Source organism: Oryctolagus cuniculus, chromosome 2 (assembly GCF_051225735.1).
Source record: "Oryctolagus cuniculus isolate XC-2025 breed Fujian yellow rabbit chromosome 2, ASM5122573v1, whole genome shotgun sequence".
In the NCBI taxonomy this organism is placed as follows: Eukaryota; Metazoa; Chordata; class Mammalia; order Lagomorpha; family Leporidae; genus Oryctolagus; species Oryctolagus cuniculus.
Genome location: NC_142868.1, coordinates 157,205,277 through 157,229,362, shown reverse-complemented (window position 1 = coordinate 157,229,362; position 24,086 = coordinate 157,205,277). Strand labels below are relative to the sequence as shown.

The 24,086-nt window shown below is 39.0% G+C and overlaps 1 protein-coding gene and 1 pseudogene across 25 annotated transcripts in view; one reads left to right on the top strand and one right to left on the bottom strand.

Annotated features, from left to right (window-relative positions):
• NRXN1 (neurexin 1) overlaps positions 1-24,086 on the bottom strand; it is a 1,235,416-nt gene that overhangs the window by 887,994 nt on the left and 323,336 nt on the right. The window lies entirely within an intron of this gene.
• On the top strand, positions 13,565-13,649 carry LOC127490419 (U6 spliceosomal RNA; annotated as a pseudogene).

The window sequence follows — 24,086 nt, the reverse complement described above, 5'->3', positions numbered from 1 at the left end:
AGGGAAGCACCCAGGGTCTGGAACTGGCACCCCATATGGGATGCCAGCATCGTAGGCAGCAGCTTAACCTGCTACACCACAACATGCCACCCCCCAACTAATCCGTATTTTATTCTAAGGAAGATTCTTATATTACAACATGCACAATTTTTCAAGGCAGAGTCAATGTGCTAATGATCTAATAGCAAAGCCTGCACCATAACTGATGTTCTGTAAGTGCTTTATTAATAAAATCTGGAACTCACCTTCTGATGTTTTATCAGCAGTGTAACAGTCTGTATCATCATCACACACACACATACACACACACTTCCTTATGGATATAAATAAATTTTAGTTGCTTTTCTTTTACTACATGTCCCCTACCAAAAACTGATCATGATGATCCCCTAAACAGCAATCACCCTTTTCTTAAATAAAATAAAACTAACACCTAGATAGTGATTTTTCAAATACAAGAATAAAAATATTGATTAGCATAATAAGAAACCGAAAGCATTTATAAAGCACTCTAAGGACTTCAGTCCATTAAAATTTATATTTTAATTAAATCTATTACCAAAGCGATATAGGAGAAGATATTGGCTCCCATGCCATAGTTAATAAAACTAGCATTCCATGAATCGAAACAGGAGAAAGGGGCATTAAGTAGAAAAAGGTAGCTTTGTGAGTGGGGAAGGATACTGAACTGAGCTGAAATCCACATCCAGCTGACAAACTTTAGAATTACTGTTGGGGTAACTGCTAATCCATAAGGCAGCTTTTTACAAATTAGAAAAGGCTACCCTTTATCAAGTCTCTTAATTTCTATTTATTGCAAAATTGTTTTAACACACTTACTGTGCTGAAACCAGATTCTGCACCACTGGTTCCCTTAAAATTCTTGTATTAAGTATACAAATCAACAATACCCATGATGCAAATAGTATCCTGTTAGATGCAATAACACTGTGCAGTGCTCAACTAAATATGCAAACCAGATTTAATATCTGAGACAGACATTTATTCATACTATATATGCATATATGTCCCACAGTGTCCTTTGGTTACTAAGAAAAAGCCTGAAATTTTTGCCTACAAATAACTTTCAAGCTCTAGTCTTGTAAGCAATTACCCTTAATAAGTCAATCAATGAAAGGCAACCATCTGCTTTACTTGTGTACTCGTATAAGATAGTCCATTTCCAAGGATCACAAAATTTAAAAACTGGCTTTCTATGCTTGAGTTGCATGCAAGATATTAAATTTTTATTTCCTACAGAGGCAGAAAACATTCATAATATGTGTATGTGTATGTAAAAACCTTATGGCTTTGTTCCCTATTTCCTGGAAAGAATATTTGTCCATCAGGGACAAATGTCAATATTTGATACCTGTATCAATAACTTTTTGGTTTGAGTATCTATTCCTGTTACTGAATGCTCTCAGGGGATATATATATATATTTTTTTTGACAGGCAGAGTGGACAGTGAGAGAGAGAGAGACAGAGAGAAAGGTCTTCCTTTGCCGTTGGTTCACCCTACAATGGCCGCCGCAGCCAGCGCACTGCGGTTGGCACATCACGCTGATCCGAAGCCAGGAGCCAGGTGCTTCTCCTGGTCTCCCGTGGGGTGCAGGGCACAAGGACTTGGGCCAGCCTCCACTGCACTCCCTGGCCACAGCAGAGAGCTGGCCTGGAAGAGGGGCAACCAGGACAGAATCCGGCGCCCCGACCGGGACTAGAACCCAGTGTGCCGGCACCACAGGCAGAGGATTAGCCTATTGAGCTGCGGCGCCAGCCCCCTCAGGGAATATATTAATTGTTGGTAACATTGGCTGTCACCCCATGTACTAAATATAGAGACCCTGAAAAAGCAAAACATCAGATGTGCGCTTGCACTGTTGCTCTGGAGGGCAACAAGGACTGCCCACTGCAGTTCTGACTGTGGGGAGCAACTCGGACTAGACTAAGTTACTGGAATTAAGACTTATTCTATGCATCTGCTCTCCCACAATATGGCGCTGGGAGAGGAGGCAACAGCTTCTACCCAGCTGCCTCTCACCAACTTGACAAGCTGCAGGAGCTGCTCCTGATTGGAGGAGAGCAGCGTACTCGGCGTGTGGGTAGCAGAGTTGGGATTGGTGGAAGAGGACTATAAAGGAGGAGAGAGACAACATGCACCAGGAACATCTAAGGGGAACATCTAAGGGGAACACCTGTGCAGCCCCCGAGAGAGCCGGCCGGCGGTGTGCCGCTCCCCCGCGGAAGTGGGGAAAGTGGCAGGGGGAACCGCCCTTCCACGGAGGTGGAAGGGATGGTAGCCAACCCAGGAAGAACCAGCAGCAAACCCAGGGAGGGCCGAGCAGACAAAAGAATAGCGCAGGGTCCTGTGTCGTTCCTCCACGAAGAGGGGGAGCGACACTGACTCCAGTGATACAACTTCTACCTAGCAACCGAGGAATGATATTTTATTAAAGTGGGGCTAATTGGTTTCAGAAAGGTGATCTCATGATTACAGAGTTGGTGTAGTCACTATATTCTTCTTCACTCTAAGTTGAAGAGTTTAGAATGCATGGTATGTAAGAATTTATTTAACACACTGTGTAGAAAATGATTATTATCCATCATTTTTAGGAGGGTCTAATGTGCTACTATGAAACCTTTTTTTTCCCTACATCCAGAGAATAACATTCCTTTACTGCTCATCATATAAAATACTTCAACTGGGTACAGCTTTATGCTCCCTCTCATCTATAACAGTTTTTAACTTGTCTTTCCCTAAATTTTTTTAAAAATTGCATTCTTGTGCTCTGCTTAAAATTTTTTTCTCAATGATAATTTCTCTCTTTAATTAAAAATTCTCTGAGAACTATAAAATATCTCTAATTAAATTCTTAGTCCAGAGATATAGCTAAATAGCTAACGTTTATTTAGGGGTTTCATTGTGCCACTGAATACATTACACACGTCATGATGTTTTTCTTATTTGTCTCAACATAAAATACTGTAGTTTGGGCAACATAATTATTCTCATTGCATAAATAAATAGTTAAAATACAGAAGTTATATTTTTCAATTTTTTTTTAAATGAAGAGGGAAGAATTGCAATGAGTTGAGGCAGAAGGATTTGAAACCAGGGAGTTAAGCTCCAAGCCTTGACTCTTAAGCACAACGCTAGACTATGCCAGACTTCCTCTCCATGGAAGACGTGCAGGATCTTCTGAGGGAGAGTGATATGGCAATTCCAAATGATATGAACAATAATGAATGGATGCCTCCCAGCTGTCCTCTCCGATTTGCTCCACTTGTCTGCAGGCCTTTCTTTCAGCCATCAGCACTTCTCACGCTCTCTCATCAGCACAAAGAGCAGCATCCCTGGAACACCGGGGGTTGGTGTTATCTGACACAACCAAAATTCACACCTTGCTTTGCATTTCCCCTGACAACTCTATTTATCAGCCTGTCTATGTGCTTCAGACTCACAGTTGTCTTGAGGTTTGGTTTTGAATGTGAGATCCAGAATTTCTGCTCTTCTCTGAGGCTGTCAATCCCGCATATCATACGATGCCTCTTTTTGCATGACTGAGATGCCCAAGTTCATTATCCACAGGCTGCTGCTGAATGAGATTTCATCCTTTCCAAAGACTATCTTGACTAAAGCCGTTCTTCCCTTCACCTTTGTGATCCTGCAACCACTCTCAGGGGCAGACCAGACACCCAGCATGTTCTATTTCCATAACATTTACATACTATTAATGGAAACACAGGCCAGCGTCTCAGGATGACATTGAAGAGAAGTTTGTTCACTTTTTACAACATAACTCTTCAAGATGATTTTTCCAGTGTTCATTTTAAAAAAAGTACTTTTGTTCTCAACTGAGATGAGTGATTTTTATATATCATTTTTGGAAGATTCTTATGTTCCACTATTTTTAAAAATTTACTATTGTCTGTGTAACTGACACTGTGAAATGTTATCAGTATTATCAGATTTAACCAAGAGTCAAAGAACCACAATAAAATACCATGTCTCTGGAGAGTATTTATGATACTATAAAAAGGAATCAAGCATAACCATAATGAGATTTCTCAGACTGTGTGTCTTTGAAAGAAACTTGTACTTTAAGAGCTCTTTTCCACGTTCTCTCATCACTTGCCCATTGACAAGTGCGGCCCTCAAAATAAGAACCAAAGGTGAAGCCCTACCTTTCTCAGATCATTTGTAATTTATAGTGATGTCATGTGTCAGTCTTGGATTATTTCTTAATATTTTTTTCTACTTTGATGTCAAAATTGTCCCTCATCTCTCTTACTAGAATGGCATTTACATTAAGATTTCTAGTTTCACCCTGAGTGCAACTCAAATTATTCATTACAAACTGCTTTAACTTCATATTCCAATTCTTGGCCTTCTTTGCCAATCTTTACTGTACTCTTGGCAATAGAGAATCTACACCTTTAAGAAAATGCAATGAAAAAATAACCAGGATCACCAGCCATGAGGGAAATGCAAATCAAAACCACAATGAGGTTTACCCCACTCCAGTCAGAATGGCTCTCATACAGAAATCAACAAACAATAAATGATGGCAAGAATGTGGGAACAGAGGTACCTTAACCCACTATTGGTGGGAATGTAAAGTACTACAGCCATTGTTGAAGACAGTATGGAGATACCTCAGAAAGATGAAAATAGATACACCATACGACCCAGCCAAGCCCCTCCTGGGAATTTACCAAAAAGAAATGAAATCAGCATATGAAAGATTTATCTGTACCCCCATGTGTACTGCAGATCAATTCACCATAGCTAAGATATGGAATTAGCCCAGATGTCCATCAACTGATGAAAGGATAAAGAAATGGTGGTGTATGTGTACACACACACACACACACACACATATATAGTATGGAATACTACCCAGCTGTAAAAAAGAATGAAATACTGTCTGACATAACAAAATGGATGAAATTAGAGACCATTATGCTTAGTGATATAAGCCAGTCACAAAGAGACAAATACCATATATTTCCCTAATCTGTAGTAACTAATAGAATACCACAAATATGATGTAAAGGAATGAAGTTTTGAGATTCAATGATTGTTTACATACTTGGTCACTACTGTTGAGGAACAGTGTTTTTAAATTCCTACTATTTGTTGAACTTCTTACTTAGTGTAGGATTAATTTATGAGTATAAAGTAAACTGAAAGTAGATTATTAAAAATTAAGAGTGGGAATAAGAGAGGAAGGATAGGGAAGGGTGGAAACACGGGCAGGAGGGAGGGTAGGGTGGAAGCATCACTATGTTCCTAAGACTGTAAATATGAAATACATGAAATTTATAAAAGAAAAAAGCAATGAAATTAAACTGTGGTTATTATACTCATATAGTACATATTATCCCACCCATATAAAAGCAAGCATTCATTAACTGACATAAAATGACATGAAATTGAAATGAAATATATGGATGAATTGAAAACTAGAATGATACTTTATATAGCTGGAAATAATGAATTTACTACAAAATCAAATAGGAATTTTCCAAGCTCAAAAGAAGTTGTATTCTTATTATTCCTTTGTAGGTAAGTTGCTTGGGATTTTTAAATGCCTTTATACACGCCACCAAGTTCAGGGAAATTGTCTTGGTGAACTGAGACTGTAAAATCAGACAAAGGCAGATATTATCAGGGTGATGGACGAACAGAGTTAGAAGGGGAAATGCTGAGTTATTTAATGAGATCTTGGCAGGATTAGAAGCACCAGGGATATAGAATGGTGAGCAGTAGTTCCCAAGGTGGATTTCAGGGATAATAAACATTAGCATCACCATAAGTGTTTATTAAAAGTGCACATTCCTAACCCACTGTGTCAGAATCTCTGAGAGCAGAATTCAGGAGTCTGCATTTCAAAAAACATGCAAAAAAGAGGATATTTTCATAGTTATGAATTTACTGTTAATAAATAGTCTTATTTAAAACAAATAAAACCAAAAGTTTTTATTATAGTATATTAAAAATTCTTCTAGCAGCCACATGATTTGTATCAGATGGTCTGATAAGCCAAATTCTTTATTTTATATGTAGTCTACGTGCTGTTACTGTCAGAGGAAAAGCTAATATGAGTCTTATTTGAAATGTCTGCTTCCATCTGGGTCATAAAAGTTAGATGTGACCTTTAAGTACTTAAAAATGTGTATCACACATATATGTACGGGACAAGTGAGCTTACTGATGTCACTATTTAGGCTAAACAAAACCCATGTATATTTTCTCTACTTTCAATGAAGTAGAAAGATGGGTATTATAAGATTTAATGCATTTCTTATATTCTTACATGCTTGTGTATACAGATTTGAGAAAATGTTTTTCTTCCAGAATAAAGAAAATAGTTAAGCAAGAAGAAAAGAATAGTCAATTTAATGAGAGGAAAGCAAATAAATTTCTAGGAATGTACTGTTCCCAATTCAATGTTCCCAGTCAGTAACCAAGCATCATAATTACTATAGGAATAGAAAGAATGCAGGCAAGGCTGGAAGTCAATGATCAGCTGCTAAGAGGTGCAGTCATCACTGACAATGGGAGACCCACACTCTTAACCAAGTAAAGCAATGCAATGTGGGTTATTTACTGAGGGAAGCACTGGATATTTATGTCACGTCTTCTCATGAAAATTTCACGCTTGCTTTGGATTGCAAATATTATTGTACTTATGTATGTTTATGGAAGGAAAGCTGTTGAATGAGAACTCTTCTTAGATTTAATGCAAAATAGAATGAAACTGGTTTCACCTAATTTTTTCTTTAAACTATCTTTAAAAAAATATCTAAGAATCAAATAAAGAGACAAGCATTCAGCTTGCCAGTGAAATTGCTGGTTGTGATGCCCACATCCTATATCAGAGTGCCTGGGTTCAAGTGCCCGCTCTGTTTCCAATTCTCCCAAATGTGCTTTTTCTGTTTACTGGATCAGTGGTTTGTAAGGCTGCCAAGCAATGGATCAGTACACTTGTAGAAAACTTAAATTTAATTGGATAAATTCATTGATGAAAACAAACCAACTCAAAACAAATCAAATTTTAGAAATAATTTCTTTTGATTATTCACATAATGGACTGAACCAAAATTTTGTTTATATTATTTAATTTGGAGGCTGGTGCCATGGCATAGTATGTTAAGCCTCCACCTGCCCTGTTGGCATCCCATATGGGCTCCAGCTCATATTCTGGCTACTCCTCTTCCAATCCAGCTCTCTGTTTATGTTGGGAAAGCAGTAGATGACTCATGTAGGAGACCCAGAAGAAGCTCTGGCTCCTGGCTTCGTATTGGTCCAGTACCAGCTGTTGTGGCCATTAGAGGATTGAATCAATGGATAGGAGACCTCTGTCTCTCTCTCTCTATGTCTGTAACTCTGCCTCTCAAATAAATAAATCTTTGAAAAATTATTTAATTTGTGTTTCTGTCATATTATGAAAAATAAAAACAAGACATTATGGTAACCCTCCTAATGACTGCTTTAATTGAGAAGAGAAATGAGCATTATGTGATACCTGCCCAACAGTGACCAATGAATAATTAAGTCATCTCTATAAACACTTCTGTTGCTTGTGGTATCTGTAATATTTAATAATGCAATTATTGCATTAACATAATTGCAGCCATGATTTATTATTTTTATCAGACCACCAGAAGCCTAGAAACAGACACTAATGGATGGAAAATTGGCATGATCTAAAAAAATTTACTAATCTTAGAAAAGATTAATGATTGATAAGGCAGTTTTGCAAAGAATAACCAATGAACATGAAATTAGATCAAAGGCAATCAATTTTTAGCAGGTTACTTAATGGTTTAAATTATATTTCTAAGAATGGAACTTGTATTTAAAAAACATACAGTTTTTATTATTTTAACTTAGAGATATATTTTTAAAAATACTCTAATTACCCAAGAAATTGTTATTTTTCATGTTTGTATATACATGTGTGAAGGGTATTTCAAAAAGTTAATGGAAAATAGAATTAAGAGGTAAGTATATTTATTATAAAATAATTTTTTGAAAAAGATTTGTTTATTTATTTGAAAGACAGATTTACAGACGAGAGGAAGACAAGAGATCTTTCATCCACTGGTTCATTCCTCAATTGGCTGCAAGGCCAGGGCTAAAGCAGGCCAAAGTCAGGAGCCAGGAGCTTCATCCAGGTCTGCCACGTGGGTGCAGGGCCCAAGCACTTGGGCCATCTTCTGCTGCTTTTCCCAGACTATTAGAAGGAGCTGGATCAGAAGTGGAGCAGCCAGGACTCCAATTGGCTCCCATGTGGAATGCTGACATCGTGGGTTGTGGTTTCATCCTCTATGCTACAACGCTGGCCAAATCAAAGCAATTTTTAATCCATTCATATGAAGGGCCTTGAATAAGTTCATGGAAAATGCATATGCTAAAAAAAAAGTATGCACAGATTTAAAAAAATTTTTGTCAAAAAAATTTCTGTTCAATTTTTCTGCAATTCGTTTGAATCTTCCTATGGGTGATACATTTCTGAGATCCCTGTGTTTGTTCTATAGAATTTTGTTAGTCTTAACTATTAAAAGTTATAGGGGTCGACGCTGCAGCGTATTGGGTAAAGCCACCTCCTGCAGTGCTGGCATCCCATATGGATGCCAGGTCAAGACCCAGCTGCTCCACTTCCTATCCAGCTCTCTGCTATGGCCCTGGGAAAGCAGCAGAAGATGGCCCAAGCCCTTGGGCACTTGCACCCAAGTGGGAAGACCCGGAGGAGGCTCTGGCTTTGGATCATTGCAGCTCTGGCTGATGCGGCCAATTGAGGAGTGAACTGGTGGATGAAAGACCCCTCCTTCTCTCTCTCTCCCTCCTCTCTCTCTCCCCCTCTCTGTAACTCTGCCTTTCAAATAAATAAATAAATCTTTAAAATAAGAAAGCAAGAAGGAAAAAAAGGAAGAAGGAAAGAAGGAAAGGAAGGAAGGAAGAAAGAGAGGAAGGAAGGAAGGAAGAAAGGAAGGAAGAAAGAAATATCTTGTACCATGGGTACACTACCAGAAAAAACATTTCTCTACAGCTCATTTGTTTTATATAGACTGCCAGAGTGAATTTAGGGACCTAGATGAGCAAGCAGTGGACCTCTGAGCCAGGTGCTTGTTCACCCTCCCATTTTATGATTTTGATGGTTCATTAGAATTCTATCTACACACCTAACAAAACATAAAGTAATCATAAATGTGATGTTTTTGTCATAGAAAGAAAAAAGACAACAGAACACTTAGGGTTATTGAAGTTTCATCTTAGTCATTTTATTTTAAAATGATGACTTGCCATTTTGTTTTTCTAGATTCACATTAACTAGTGCGAATGCATTATCCACTCAGCAATGCTGATGAACAAAAGCACTATCAGGATGCAACATACTATATTCCAAAAAAAAAAAAAAAAAAAAAAAAAAAAAAAAAAAAAAAAAAAACCAAACAAAAAAACAAAAAAACTCTCCAGATGGCTGGAACAGCTGCTGGAGCTGTGCCATTCCAAAGCCAGGAACCAGGAGCTTCTTCTGGTTCTCCCATGTGGGGACATGGGCCATCTTCCACTGCTTTCCTAGGTCATAGCAGAGAGATGGATTGGAATTGGAACAGCTGGGACTCGAACCGGTACCTATATGGGATACCATCACTGCAGACGGCAGCTTTACCAACTACGTCACAGCACCGGCCCCACAAGATATTTCTAAGAAAAAGAGAAACCACACACAGACACACACACACACACACACACACACGTGTGCACACATACCAGAAAACCAAAACTCTTTTTAAACTGTTTGTGAAGATGTCCAGGTATATACATTTCAAATTAGACATTTAAAATATTTTTGTACTGAGTTATTGGAACTACATAAATCCTTAGAACAGAAAATGAAATTTGGACGTCTGCACATCCAAATGTTAACTAATGATACTATTTGAAAGATCAGTATTTTAATACACACCAAGATCAGTTCTCTTTGGCTACAATATGCCCATGCATATAAAACAATCCTTCAGAATAAAAGATGTGTTGGAAAACCCTATTCCTTCAATGATCTCTAATGATTATTTTAGTGATATGGTGTTACCTAGTCTTATAAACTTTTAAAATCTTATAAGAAAAGGCAGAATTTTAAAATGCTTAAAGCTAACAGTCCTTCTTTTCATTTCTATCTTAAATAAAAACTCACTAGGTAATTGATAAATCTAATAATCATTATGGTTACCTGCATTATCAGAACCCTAACTAAATGATGTAAACTTTTATTGACTTATTCTACTTCATTGTCTTTACCTGTGTCATAATAGCACAACCTTCATCATTATTTATCTATAGTATCATTGTCTTAAATGCATTTACCAGGAGAGGGATTTTAGTATTACCTACATAGTAAGCAGGAACTATCAAAAGTGAAGTTTCTTTTCCAATTGGGGGCATAACTGAAGATGGGTTAAGAACTTCTCAGGCATAAAAACCTGATAGTATCATTCAGACACGTGTCTTTTACTGTCACTGAAGCAGAGTAGAATTGGATTACTTTTATAGTTCAAGTTTTAAAGAAAATTTGTGTCTGATTTTTAAAACCAGCAGGCAATGCAAACACAGTTGTCAGTGTGTGCTGATTTCTCTAAGCTCCTCATCACATCACTTCTACCCACATATACAATGCTTTGATTATTTCTTGGGCAAGTTCTGTTTTATTATTTTTCAACTTCTAAGGAGCTTGCCAAACTGCATCATTGTTTCATCTCTCTCACATCCAATTTTGATAGGCATTCAGTGATCATTAGCTTCTGAGGTAATCTGATCCTTGTCCAGTTCCAGGAACATGAAGAGTTTCCTTCTAACATCTGTGATTTGTTTAGGAGCAGACCAATGATACTGAAGGAAAACCGCCAGGGAGGTTGGAGGGAAAGTTCTCAACGAAGCACACACACACACACACATATATACACACAGCCCTGGTTTATCATAAGTCAAATCAGGATGAGATAAATGAAGCTACTGCATCCACCTTGTGATCATGCTGGGACAAGAGGAAGGGCAAAAGCCACGCATCAGAAGATGGTGAACAGAAAATGCCCAGATTTAATAAAATCTAAGGCCATCATACTCTCTGACATGTGGATGTTTAGTTTCATGATAGAAGACATTGATGTACTTTTGTTTTCGTAGAAAAGGAAAATATCCTTACATAGATTACAAAACAACAACAACAACAAAACTAAGCCTTAAAACATGTCTGTCAATCTTATGTCTCAAGACTTGGGAAAAGGTTTTATATTGCAGAGTATATAGTAAGCATTCAGGAAATTATTAGTAAGGATGTGGAGGGGAACAGAAAGGACATTTTTAAAAGTCATCTCAATATGACGAAGTTGAACCCTTACTAAACCAATGTAACTGATTCTTGACACATCCAATGAAATTGTACATTTGCAGAGTGGGTACTCTACAACAATGAAAAGCTGTAGATACTTTTTATGATTCTGTGGATGTGCATGTGTCTGTTTGTATTTAAATACGCAGCAATATTAATGCTGAATTCTTTTAAAATGAGTTTTCCAGTATTTCTTGGCAGAATTAGAGTAGCTTGTAAATTTCTTCACTTTTTATGTATACTCCAATATTTATTATAAGAGACTTATAGATGAGGAAGCAGGAGAAGTGAGAAGATGTAGTAAAAGTTTATTTTGGAATCAGAAATTGCTTATGGAGAAGAATGACTTTAAGCAATTCATTTTTAGAAAAACCATCATAATCGATAGCTTCCCAGAATTTGGTTCATGAACATTATTTTTAGTTGAATAGTAACAAAGTAAACAATTAGACATGATCACCAACTTTTCATGCCTTAATGCCAGAGCAAATTAACTCCTACCACTAAAATTACTCTTTCTGTCTGTCAAAATCTGTGAAGGGTATGACTTACTGCACTCAGGGCATAAATGTGTCTTCCTGCCTACATAAAACTGACACATAAAAATCAATATTAATTAAAGACAGATCCAAACTGTCCTAATTATCTTATTTTTTTGGCTGTCTCTCCCAAGCATCTGACAGAAACGCAGCGGAATCTGGACTTAACCAATTCCTCCTTCCAAATGATAAATGTTCATTATTGCTTGTGTTTAAATATGTTTTCCTAAGGACAAAGTTATTTACAGTGTAATTTAAAAAATGAATTGAAATGAGGTAGGCATGTGGCTTAGCGGTTAAGTCCTCTCTTGGACACCCTCAGCCTGGATTTGAGTCTCAGTTACTCGCTCTTGATTTTCCTTCTGCTAACATGCAAACTGGGAGGCAGCGAGTGATATCTCCAGATTGCAGGTCCTACAACTCCTGTGGGAGACCTAGATTGAGTTCTGGGCTCCCAGCTTTGCCTTGGCCCAGCCCTGGCTGTTGTGCACATATGGGAAGTTAACCAGCAGATAGAAGGAAAATCTCTCTGATTTTCAAGTAAAATGAAAATATTTTTCTAAAAAAGTTACATCTAACTATAAATTTCACTAAGACACTCTGCAATATAGAGTTTTCATTTTTCTACTTAACATGTCTTCATTCTCTACTCTCACATGCCCCTCAAAATACCTGTACTAGGAGAAAGGAATAAAAATGTATTCCAGAAATCTGAGATCACGGGGCTCTGCAGAATGTGTGAAATCTCTTTAAAATTTTCTATTTCAGATTATGTATAATTTTTAATTGTATGTTGTTATACATTTATTTTAATGTGAAAGTCATGATTTCCTAGAATAAGAGAAATGTGAGCAAGGTGATGCCTCATGTTCTTCCTCTGGACTTGCACATGTGTGCCTCAGTTTTTGAAGTCTCATGAAATCTTTTTCTTCACATTTTTTTTCCATTTTTTTCATGCTTACATTTCAGAGTACACTGTTAATGAAGAAAAAAGTAACAGTTTCAGAGAATGTTACCATCACACTTTATTCTGGAATCTAAACCAGATAATTCTTTCTGGAGCTCTACCCCTAATCATGCCAAATCCACTGACCACTGGAACAAAAAATGCTTTCTGTGCTCCTTTGTGCTTTTCTGGTTCCAGCTAAGCTTTGAGAACATCTCTGAGACCTGGGGTCCTACATGATCTGAGATATTCTCTAATTATCATCAAAACACATTCAAATGATAGTGTTTTTAAAAGCCAGATTCATGGGGCTGACGCTATGGCGCAGCAGGTTAAAGCCCCAGCCTGCAGCGCCAACATCCCATATGGGCGCCAGTTCTAGTCCTGGCTGCTCCTCTTCCGATCCAGCTCTCTGCTATGGCCTGGGAAAGCAGCAGAAGATGGCCCAACTCCTTGAACCCCTGCACCCGTGCGGAAGACCTGGAAGAAGCTCCTGGCTCCTGGCTTCAGAACAGCTCAGCTCTGGCTGTTGCAGTCATTTGGGGAGTGAACCAGCAGAATGGAAGACCTCTCTCTCTGGCTCTACTTCTCTCTGTAACTTCTCTTTCAAAATAAATAAAATAATTCCTTAAAAAGCTAGATTCATGAACTAACTATATGGCATCCACAAACAAAAACACAAAGCAAAAATTGGAAAGATACAGAGATTAGTATGGCCCCTGCACAAGGATGACATGCGAATTCTTGAAGTGTTCTATATTTAAAAAAAAAAAAAAAGAGGAAAAGAGAAGAAAGAAAGGTCCATTAATATTAAATCAATTATTTAAAAGTATAGATAATTTTATCACATATCTGATCTCATTTTAACAATTTATGCTCGGGCTAAAGGAAAATCAAGTTTAGCTTAAATCTTCTCTGAAATGGTGTAGAATGAAAGGAATTTACCTTGAATAATTATAAATACATATACCCATTCATATAATCACCTATACATAAAACACATAAGTTCTGAGGTTGAAGGGTTTATTTTGATTTAGTTTAAAAAAAAAAACAACCCTAGTCTATATGACTGTGGGCAAATTTCTTTATTAGCATGTCTCAATGTTATAATCTATAAATTATGTATAACAATAATAATATCAAATAAGTTTCTTGACATTAAATGAGGCCCTAATCACTGCTAGCTAGCAACAGTAAATAATAACACTGAGCCTCACATGCAAAATCATATAGGCAATGATTTCCAGGAATATTCTCTGTAGCATAAATTATTTATGCATTCTTACTTTCAAGGTAGAAAAAAAAAATCTACTTTGTAATATCAGTAAATGTGGGCCAAAAGTCCCACAGTTACTGCCTAGCATCTACCAGACAACTGGGGATACCTTGTTCAAAAGGATCAGTAGAAATTACTGCAGCACATTTCAAAGTTGTTGCAGAAAAACAAAGCATAAGGAAAGATGGATTTCCAATGTAATCCTAACTCATATTTTCATTATAAAAACAGCTGGCAAACATAACCAGAACATTAAATATTCTTGAAAAGGGTGTGGTAGTTTGCTTTTATATTTTTGCATTAGTGAAATGAATGCTAACTGAATTTATTTATTTGAAAGATAGAGTGACAGAAGAGGAGGGAACAAAAGGGAGAGAGAAGGAATGAGGGAGGGGTGAGAGAGAGAGTGGATGATTTTGACTGGTTCACTATCCAAAGGGCCACAAAGGCCAGATCTGAGCCAGGCCCAAGCCAAGAGCCGGGAACTCCATGCGGATCTCCCACATGGCAGGCAGGAATCCACATACTTGGGCTATCTTCCACTGCCTTCCCAGACATATTAGCAGGGAGTTGGATTGAAAAACCACTCTGATATGGGATACTGGTCTCACAAGCATTGACTTAATCCGCTGTATCACAGAACTGGTCCCTAGTGAACTTGAATTTAAGTGGATTCCTAACTAATGCTTTTTTTGCTATCTGTTTATACAAGTTCAAACCAAATGCCCTGATCTCTTTCTAAGAATAAGTGAGCCTTGCACTGAAAGTCACTGGAATTTAAGAATGTGCATACTCTATTAATAGAATTAATAATGACTTCCTAATGGAGGGTAGAAAACTACATCTATGAAACCCATCAGCACTTTTTGTCAGAAAATATTTCAAACAAGACAAGTTTTTGGTTCAGCAATTTATATTAGCTGCAAATGGGGAAGGGAAGTTGGGACTATGTTTGAAGGAGGGGAGCATTTAATGATTATTAAATAATCAGAATTACTGCTAAACACTCCCCATATCAATTATTTCTTCCAAAAACCCAATGAGAAAGAAATCTGCAGATGAAAAATCTGAATATCAATTAGACAAATCACAAAAGACATCATTAAAAATCCAAGTCCTAACTGATCGAACCACTCACAATCTTTAAAAGTTTACTGGAACGCCATCTTTTAACCATTTCTTTACTGATATGATAATGCTAGAGTTCATTTTGGGGTTAAACAGTAATATACCCCGGAAGGGAATGAGAAATTACCATTTCACTCTGAAGATTTTTCAACAACAAAGGACATGATAGCAAATTTCCATGGAATTATACTTGTTGTGAGAGTGTGTGGACTCATGGAATAGAAAGGGCTTTTTCCCTCATGCAATCACCATATATTCACAGTTCTCACATCATTTTAGCATCAGAGTGTCCTTAATCCAGGGCCAGACACAAACTGGAGTCCTTACAAAATCCCCTTCTGTGCAGTGTTGTAACCCCCACCCCCCGCCACACACATACTCAGCCTTTTCTTCCAACTATTATTTTCCATTTGCTTGAAAACACTTATATTCCAGTCATTTTAAATAGGTATTTCTTGTAAAATATATGCTCTGTCTCTATAACTATCATAGTTTCCAGTATTTTGGAAAAAATAGAATAACATTTTAATAGTGAATTTAAGGAGGCAATATTTGTAATCACAGGAAAGCACCAATGTAGGAAGAAAAAAAGGATGAACAGCAGAGGGGGACTTGAAGACCCTTTTTATGGGTGCTCATCTCCCCAGATAGGGATATCTGGTCATTACAAGTTGTGTGAGAAAATACTTTCTTCCTGCTACTACTAAAGGTTGTACCGTGGCCTCACCATTAATAATAAGCTATTATTTGTTGAGAAGCTGTTGTTCTGAAGCATTCCATTCAGCTCCGCTCATACTTCCTGACTTTGCAAACATGTCTTCCCATTCCATAGATGAGTAAATTGAGATCCAGACTACTTAAATGATTTCTCTGAAGAAAAACTCCAAGTAGGCCGGCACCACAGCTCACTTGGCTAATCCTCCACCTGTGGCGCCGGCACCCCGGGTTCTAGTCCCGGTTGGGGTGCCGGATTCTGTCCCGGTTGCTCCTCTTCCAGGCCAGCTCTCTACTGTGGCCCAGGAGTGCAGTGGAGGATGGCCCAAGTGCTTGGGCCCTGCACCCGCATGGGAGATCAGGGAAGCTCCTGGCTTCAGATTGGCGCAGAGCACCGGCCACAGCGGCCATTGGAGGGTGAACCAACGGAAAAGGAAGATCTTTCTCTCTGTCTCTCTCTCTCACTGTCCACTCTGCCTGTCAAAAAAATATGCTTATAGCTTTTTAAAACTGCAAAATACTGTTCTATTCTTGAGAAATAAAAACACTAACACAGAATGTTAAAGACAGCACATAATAGTATGGATAGAATTAATTTGCTACCAAAATAATAGCAATAAAAGAACATAAAAGGAAGGAAAGATAACTAAGCCATAATTTTCTGACTGAATCACTTGATGTTTCTCTCTTCAGTGCTTTGTGCATCACATTCTGTCTTCTCAATGAAATGCAACAAAGAGCAGGCAGTTCCCAAATGAGCAAGTGGCTGGAAGCATCATGGTTAATTAGGCTTCAGAATCCAGCAAGCATGATGCTGTCCTAGCTCCATCACTCAACTAATATGAAAGACATCTAATCCCGTGAAACCTCCATTACTCAACCATAAAATATAGTTGATAATAGGATACATGTGAATGGCTATTGCTAAGAATAAGAGAGACTGCAGTCAACATTGTAGTGGTGTGGGTTAAGCTGCCGGTATCAGCTACTCCATTTCCAATCCAGCTTCCTGCTAATGCGCCTGGGAAAGCAGGGGAAGATGGTCTGTGCACTTGGGTCCCTGTACCCACCTGGGATACCCAGGAAGGGTTCCGGGCTCCTAGCTTCAATATGACCCAGTCTTCGCCATTGCGGCCACTGGGGAGGAAACCAGAGGATGGAAGCACTATCTCAGTCTCTCTCTGTATCTCTGCCTTTCAAATAAATAAAATAAATATTTAAAAAAAGATTAAGAGAGATAATAATGCTTGTGAAAGGCCAGCACAAGAAGTGGTCCATAGCAAGCAGTCAGTAAATCACAGGTACTTTCCCACTTTTAGCTGGTTTTTCTGGACTCAAAAGGAGTGGCCCTTAATGTTTCCCTCCACAGCTACCACTATCAGTTAGTGCCCTTTAGCCTCTTCCTTTCCTTTTCATTTGTTTTCCACTGAAGAACCCACATCTAACTTGAACACAGCTTTCCTCTTTTTTGTCACGGTGTAGTGCATCATTACTGGATTCACCACAGGCTTAGTAGAAGGTAGTTGCAAATATGAGTTGTAATTAAGAAACATGTAGGTGAGAAGAAAGAATCTCTGACTCATTACCAATAAGACACCCAGCAAAGCCTCCTCCCTACTCAGTTCAGAGGGGCATCCAGCAGTGACTTGAAGCTAGGGGAGTCTCATTCCAATTTCTGAACTACAACAATATTTTCCTGGCATTCAGATTTGTATTTCTGAATCCACTTTGCCATAGAAAAAAATTGATAAGCATGTTAGAGAAGTTCTAGGTTTGTTGTATAATACTACCTACTCCATGGGCACTAGGGGTTATGGAGACTTTCATGACCTCACTGGTTCTGAGGCACAGGCAATCAATTGTACTATTGCATCACTGGAAAAATGAGACCTGAGATTCAGACAGCCAGTTCACAAAGATACTTATGAAACACAATTCACTCAGAAGTGCCGGGACCAGAGAAGGACTTGCTCTCCATTTCTTTGAGTGGGCCCTCACTGGCCACAGGAGGGCATCTTTGAATCATCCCCCTTATCAGAGTCTCTTAATGCACATCATTCTGGTATTAGGGTACATTTCAAGGTCAACGCCATATTGTCCTTCATTTCTACAGAGTAGCTAGAAATGAGAAGGACTATTTCAGGAGTTAAATGAGATCCTCTTGTGGAAGACAGATGAAGGCAGTGTGCTGGGATGTAGAAATATACACACACACATACACACAAACAGAAAGGGGGAACTGCTGAACACTCCAGTTAGTCTCCTTAAACCCATTTACTATGTCTGAAGAATGCTCATACTCCTTTTGACAAGCAAGGAGGGAGAACTCCAGGAAATATATTCAAGTGGATAAATGAACCCAGGTGAAATACTTTTTGCTTTCCTTTTTTAAACGTTTATTTATTTATTTGACAAGGCAGAGTTAGAGAGAGAGAGAGAGACAGAAAGAAAGGTCTTCCATCCTCTGGTTTACTCCCCAGTTGGCCACAACGTCCAGAGCTGACCAAATCCAAAGCCAGGAGCCAGGAGCCAGGAGCTTCTTCCAGGTCTCCCATGCAGGTGCAGGGGCCCAAGTACTTGGGCGATCTTCTATTGCTTTCCCAGGCCATAGCAGAGAGTTGGATCAGAAGAAGAGCAGCGGACTAGAACCGGCACCCATATATGATGCCTGGCACTGCAGGAGGAAGTTTAGCCCACTATATGCTACAGCGCTAGCCCCTAAAATACTTTTCTTAAATACTCTGAGTTTCAGGGTAGATTATCATATGTGGTAAAGCAAGAGAGGGACTGGTGTTAGATGGTGTACCTTTGATACATACTCATATGCAATGGGTCTTAATGGCTACACAGGAATCAGACACAGGACCACAGCTAGAAATGGCTTGCCCACAGGCCTCTGACCTCTAGCTTAACTTTCTGAAGATATTTTCCTGTTGTTCACAGTTTGCTATATTTTTATCTATTGATATGGGGGTAAGACAATAAGGCAAATGGGAAGGCAGGAAGGGAGCAGAAATTGTTCACATCTGGAAAAGAGGCAGCCCAATTCCTGTAGATTTTGTTTTGGATTGTAGTGGAAACAAAGATATCTGCATTTATATATTTACTTTTCTTTTCTTTTCTTCTTTTTTTTTTTTTTTTTGACAGGCAGAGTGGACAGTGAGAGAGAGAGACAGAGAGAAAGGTCTTCCTCTTGCCGTTGGTTCACCCTCCAATGGCCGCCATGGCTGGCGCGCTGCGGCCGGAGCACCGCGCTGATCCGATGGCAGGAGCCAGGTGCTTCTCCTGGTCTCCTATGGGGTGCAGGGCCCAAGCACCTGGGCCATCCTCCACTGCACTCCCTGGCCACAGCAGAGAGCTGGCCCGGAAGAGGGGCAACCAGGACAGAATCCGGCGCCCCAACCGGGACTAGAACCCGGTGTGCCGGCGCCGCTAGGCGGAGGATTAGCCTAGTGAGCCGCGGCGCCGGCTTTACTTTTCTCTTGTACTTGGAACAACACAGATAACCACCCATAGCTGCAGAAGGCACTAGCACTTTCCTTGGTCCTCTTTTAGTTCTATTTCCTCTTACCCGAAGCCAGTTTACATGGTACATTCCAAGTTTGTTTCAGACATCAAAGCCAGAGAGTCCTACTTGATAATATCTAATCTTCTCTTTCTAATTAACTTTAATATTTGTTCTTGAGGCAGTTAATAGATTCTATTCCATCAGGCTTTTCTATATTGGTAATAATAATAACAATAATACAAATGCTTCTATGTGCTAATCTTCTAATGCTTTATCTGTATTACTTCATTTAATCCTATGAATAACTATTGGCTAGGAAATGATTAGCACCATTTTACAGATGAGGAAACTGATGCACAATGTCGTTGAGCAACTTGCCCAAGGTTGACAGACAGGTGGGGGTCTACATGGAATGTGAGCCCCAAAAGTCTATCTCTTCAAATCATCAACAGTGTACTGGCTGTGGGACTAAGCATCACCATCTGTGCTATGATTAAGTAGACTCCATTTTTGAGTTACAACTACTATGCACAAAACATGATTTTAAGGATCTCACAAGCATCATTTCATTTAGCTAACAAAACATCATCACAGCCAGTGCTGCGGCTCAATAGGCGCCAGCACACCGGGTTCTAGTCCTGGTTGGGGCACCGGATTCTGTCCCGGTTGCCCCTCTTCCAGGCCAGCTCTCTGCTGTGGTCTGGGAGTGCAGTGGAGGATGGCCCAGGTGCTTGGGCCCTGCACCTGCATGGGAGACCAAGAGAAGCACCTGGCTCCTGGCTTCGGATCAGCATGGTGTACCGGCCGCAGTGCGTCGGCCGCAGTGGCCATTGGAGGGTGAACCAACGGCAAAGGAAGACCTTTCTCTCTGTCTCTCTCTCTCACTGTCCACTCTTCCTGTCAAAAAAAAAAAAAAAAATGAAAACATCATCACCTAGGCATTGTCCCCACATGTAAGAGTGCTTCAAAAGTATGGAAAACAGAAACAAAACATAGTTCACTTTGGTGCAAAACATTTTGAAAAACATGAATTTTTTCATAGTACACATTTCAATGAACTTTGTGAAGACCCTTCATACAGATGAAGAAACAGAGGCTTGACTAGGATTAGTTGGTTGTCCGAGGTCACACATCTAATTATAACTCAGGCCAGACCAGGACCTATGCTTTTCTGACTTCAAAGGCTGCACTTTTACTAACACCATCCTGCATCTCTGCAAAAACTGTTCAAACACCCCAAGAGGTACCACAGACTTCTTTTGAAGTAGAGAGTGCAGTATGCATGAGGTTAAGCAGCAAGTATGATTCTGCATCACTGCATTGCTAATATCTCCATGAATTAAATGTCTATTTGATTTTCATTCAGCCTTAAAAACATCTGATTACCAAATAACCATTGAAGAATTATTGGCAATTATGTTCTGCAATTATGGCTCCTGTTAATTTCATTAACGTGCAGCCTTTCATATTTAGCTCCATTAATTAATCCCCATAAGCACAGAAAGTTATAATCAATACAACAAAGGCTCTATGGTAAATTGCAAATAATCCCCAAATCCCTGAAACAGTTTCCAGGGCTCCTTCTGCTTCCTTGGTTAGGGCACATTAGTTTGGGAACAGAGAGTATCTAAGGTAATTGATAGCTCCTCATCCAGAATCACCTATCTCACTAATGTGCCTAATTATGCAAATATTTAAAACTGAAGTCCCAACATGGACAACTAAAAATTCCTGTAGGGTAACAATAATAACAAACTGCTTGAACCAGGAGACACACAACCCCACCCCATTCAGAAATACAACTCTTCAATTCTCTGAGCAGTATACTGCTTCGGATAACTATTATGAGTATCCAGTTTCAGCTTCACATAAGTTGAACACGGCAAGTACGTCTAACATTGAAAGTCCAACAAGAAAGAAAACTGAGGATTCAATCATACAGATAGGTGAGATAAATACACATACTGGCAGTGATTCCTGGAATTAGTGTTTTGTGTAAAATTGTCATGTTTTCCAAAACCTCCCAAAATGTCATACAATTTTCCACATATTTTATAAAATTCTTACTTATTTATGTCTGCTTTATAGGAAATATATTGTTTTTATAATTTTTAAAGTTCACTCTTATATGCATCAGACTTTTAAAATCGTTGCATTATTTTATGTGGAGCAATTGCTCATATAGTTGTTCGAAGATGCAACAAACTGACTCAGAAGTGGTTCACTCTGGCCAGCGCTGCGGCTCACTAGGCTAATCCTCCACCTGCAGCTCCGGCATCCCAGGTTCTAGTCCCAGTGGGGGTGCCAGATTCTGTCCCGGTTGCTCCTCTTCCAGTCCAGCTCTCTGCTATGGCCCGGGAGTACAGTGGAGGATGGCCCAGGTCCTTGGGCCTTGCACCTGCATGGGAGACCAGGAGGAAGCACCTGGCTCCTGGCTTCGGATCAGTGCAGTGCACTGGCCGCAACGCGCTGGCCATAGTGGCCACTTGGGGGTGAACCAACGGAAAAAGGAAGACCTTTCTCTCTGTCTCTCTCTCGCTGTCTAACTCTGCCTGTCAAAAAATAAATAAAAATTAAAAAATAAACAAAAAAAGTGGTTCACTCCAAGATGTGGCCTGCCAATCCTTTCTGCATTGTTGGAAGTTGGACTACTCGACTTCTGAGGCCTTCCTTGTTCTGTGTTTGAGTCTAGAAGTTGATGAATCCTTTTCTATTTTGCCACTGGGAAAAAGAGTCAGAACTTGCTCCCTCTTGGCTTCCCACATCCTTTACAGATTCCATTCCTGTTCTGGATGATTTCCCAGGAATTAGTGCACAGCCCTAGGCATCTGCCTGGTTTCAGAAACAATTTGGAAGGAGAAGGCAGAAGCTTCAAATAAATAAAATATCTATCAAAACACCATTTTATAAAATTGCACAGAGAGCATGTTGATATGCTAACAATTCACGTGGAAGATGATAATTTTAGGCAGGATCTATCTTCAGATGAATAATTGTTAAGGGAGCAATAAGCCTGTCGTGTAATTTGGAAGAATGAATTTTTCAGAATTATTAAATTTACATTCAGAAAATAACCTTAAAGGTCATCTGAAGCCAAACTTCCATTTTATAAATGAGGAAGCTGATTCAGTGCGGGTGTCCAAGATGAGTAAGGTGGTTGAAATGGTGCCGAATCTCATACAGCTTAACCAGCCCAACTTTTACTACTTACTACCCATATGATCCTTTCAACTTAAAAGTTATTGGAGAACATGAATACAGGCACATTTTAGATTTATGGTCATAAAATGAAAAATTCTATCCTAAAATTACCAAAAAACATTGTTTGTATTGATTCTGATTCTTGTCAATATGCAGAATTAAGATATGGGTTGACATTAAGAATGTACCCTAAAATTCCACTAGAATTCATATTTTACTGTCATCAAATTTTATACAAACTTAAATAATAATGATGATGATGAATTATAATGATAGCAGCCTATCCTATTTTAAGGAAAAATCTGTGATATAATATTCGGAGTCTTCAATTGGCCTGCAGTCATGCTTTTCATTGTGTGTGTGTGTGTATGTAAAGAATTTCCCAGATTCTTACTTCCTTTTTGTTTATCTGACTTATTTGCCAATTGTTCAAAATTATAAAATGTCATATAAAACCTGTGAACATTTTCTTTTTTTTTTTATTTGACAGATAGAGATGGACAGTGAGAGAGAGACAGAGAAAAAGGTCTTCCTTTCTTGGGTCCCTGGCGCAGGGACTAGAACCCGGCACCCATATGGGATGCCGGCGCCGCAGGAGGAGGATTAACCTAGTAAGCCACGGGCGCCAGCCCACTTGCAAACGTTTTCTTACACTAGCTGCTGAAAAGCAGAGGGCAGGGATTGAGTGGAGGGGAGGCCACAGCTGCCTCCTGTCCCTGGCCTGGCAGTTTTTAACATCTTGACTCTGCTTTAATGTTTTCTTTGCTAGCATCACCCTAAAATTTCTTATACAAGTGGTCCTTTTTTCTATTTATTTATTTAAAATTATAAAATTGTTTGTATTTATCATGTACAGCGTGATATTTTGAAGTATATATTGTGGAATGCCTAAATCTGGCTAATTAACATGTATTACTACATGCAGTATTTTTCTCTCTCTCTCTCTCTTTCTGTGTGTGTGTGTGTTTGTGTGTGTGTGGGTGTGTGTGTGAAGAACATTTACCATCCACTCACACATTTTTCAAGAATACATTGTTATTAAGTACTCTTAATCTTATTCCTCACATCTAACTGTAATTTTGCATCCCTTGACCAATGTCTCCAAAGCCAATATTAATCACTATTCAACCTTCTACTTCTACAAGATCAACTTTTTTTTTTTAATATTTATTTGAAAGGTAGAGTTACAAAGAGTGAGGGAGGTAGGAAAGAAGAGATAGAGATCAATCTTATATCTGCTAGTTCATTACCCAAATGACTGCAATAGCCAGATATGTGCCAAGCCAAAGCCAGGAGCCTGGAACTCCATTTGGAACTCTCACGTGGGTGGCAGGGACCAAAGCAGTTTGGCCATATTTCACTGCTTTCTCAGGT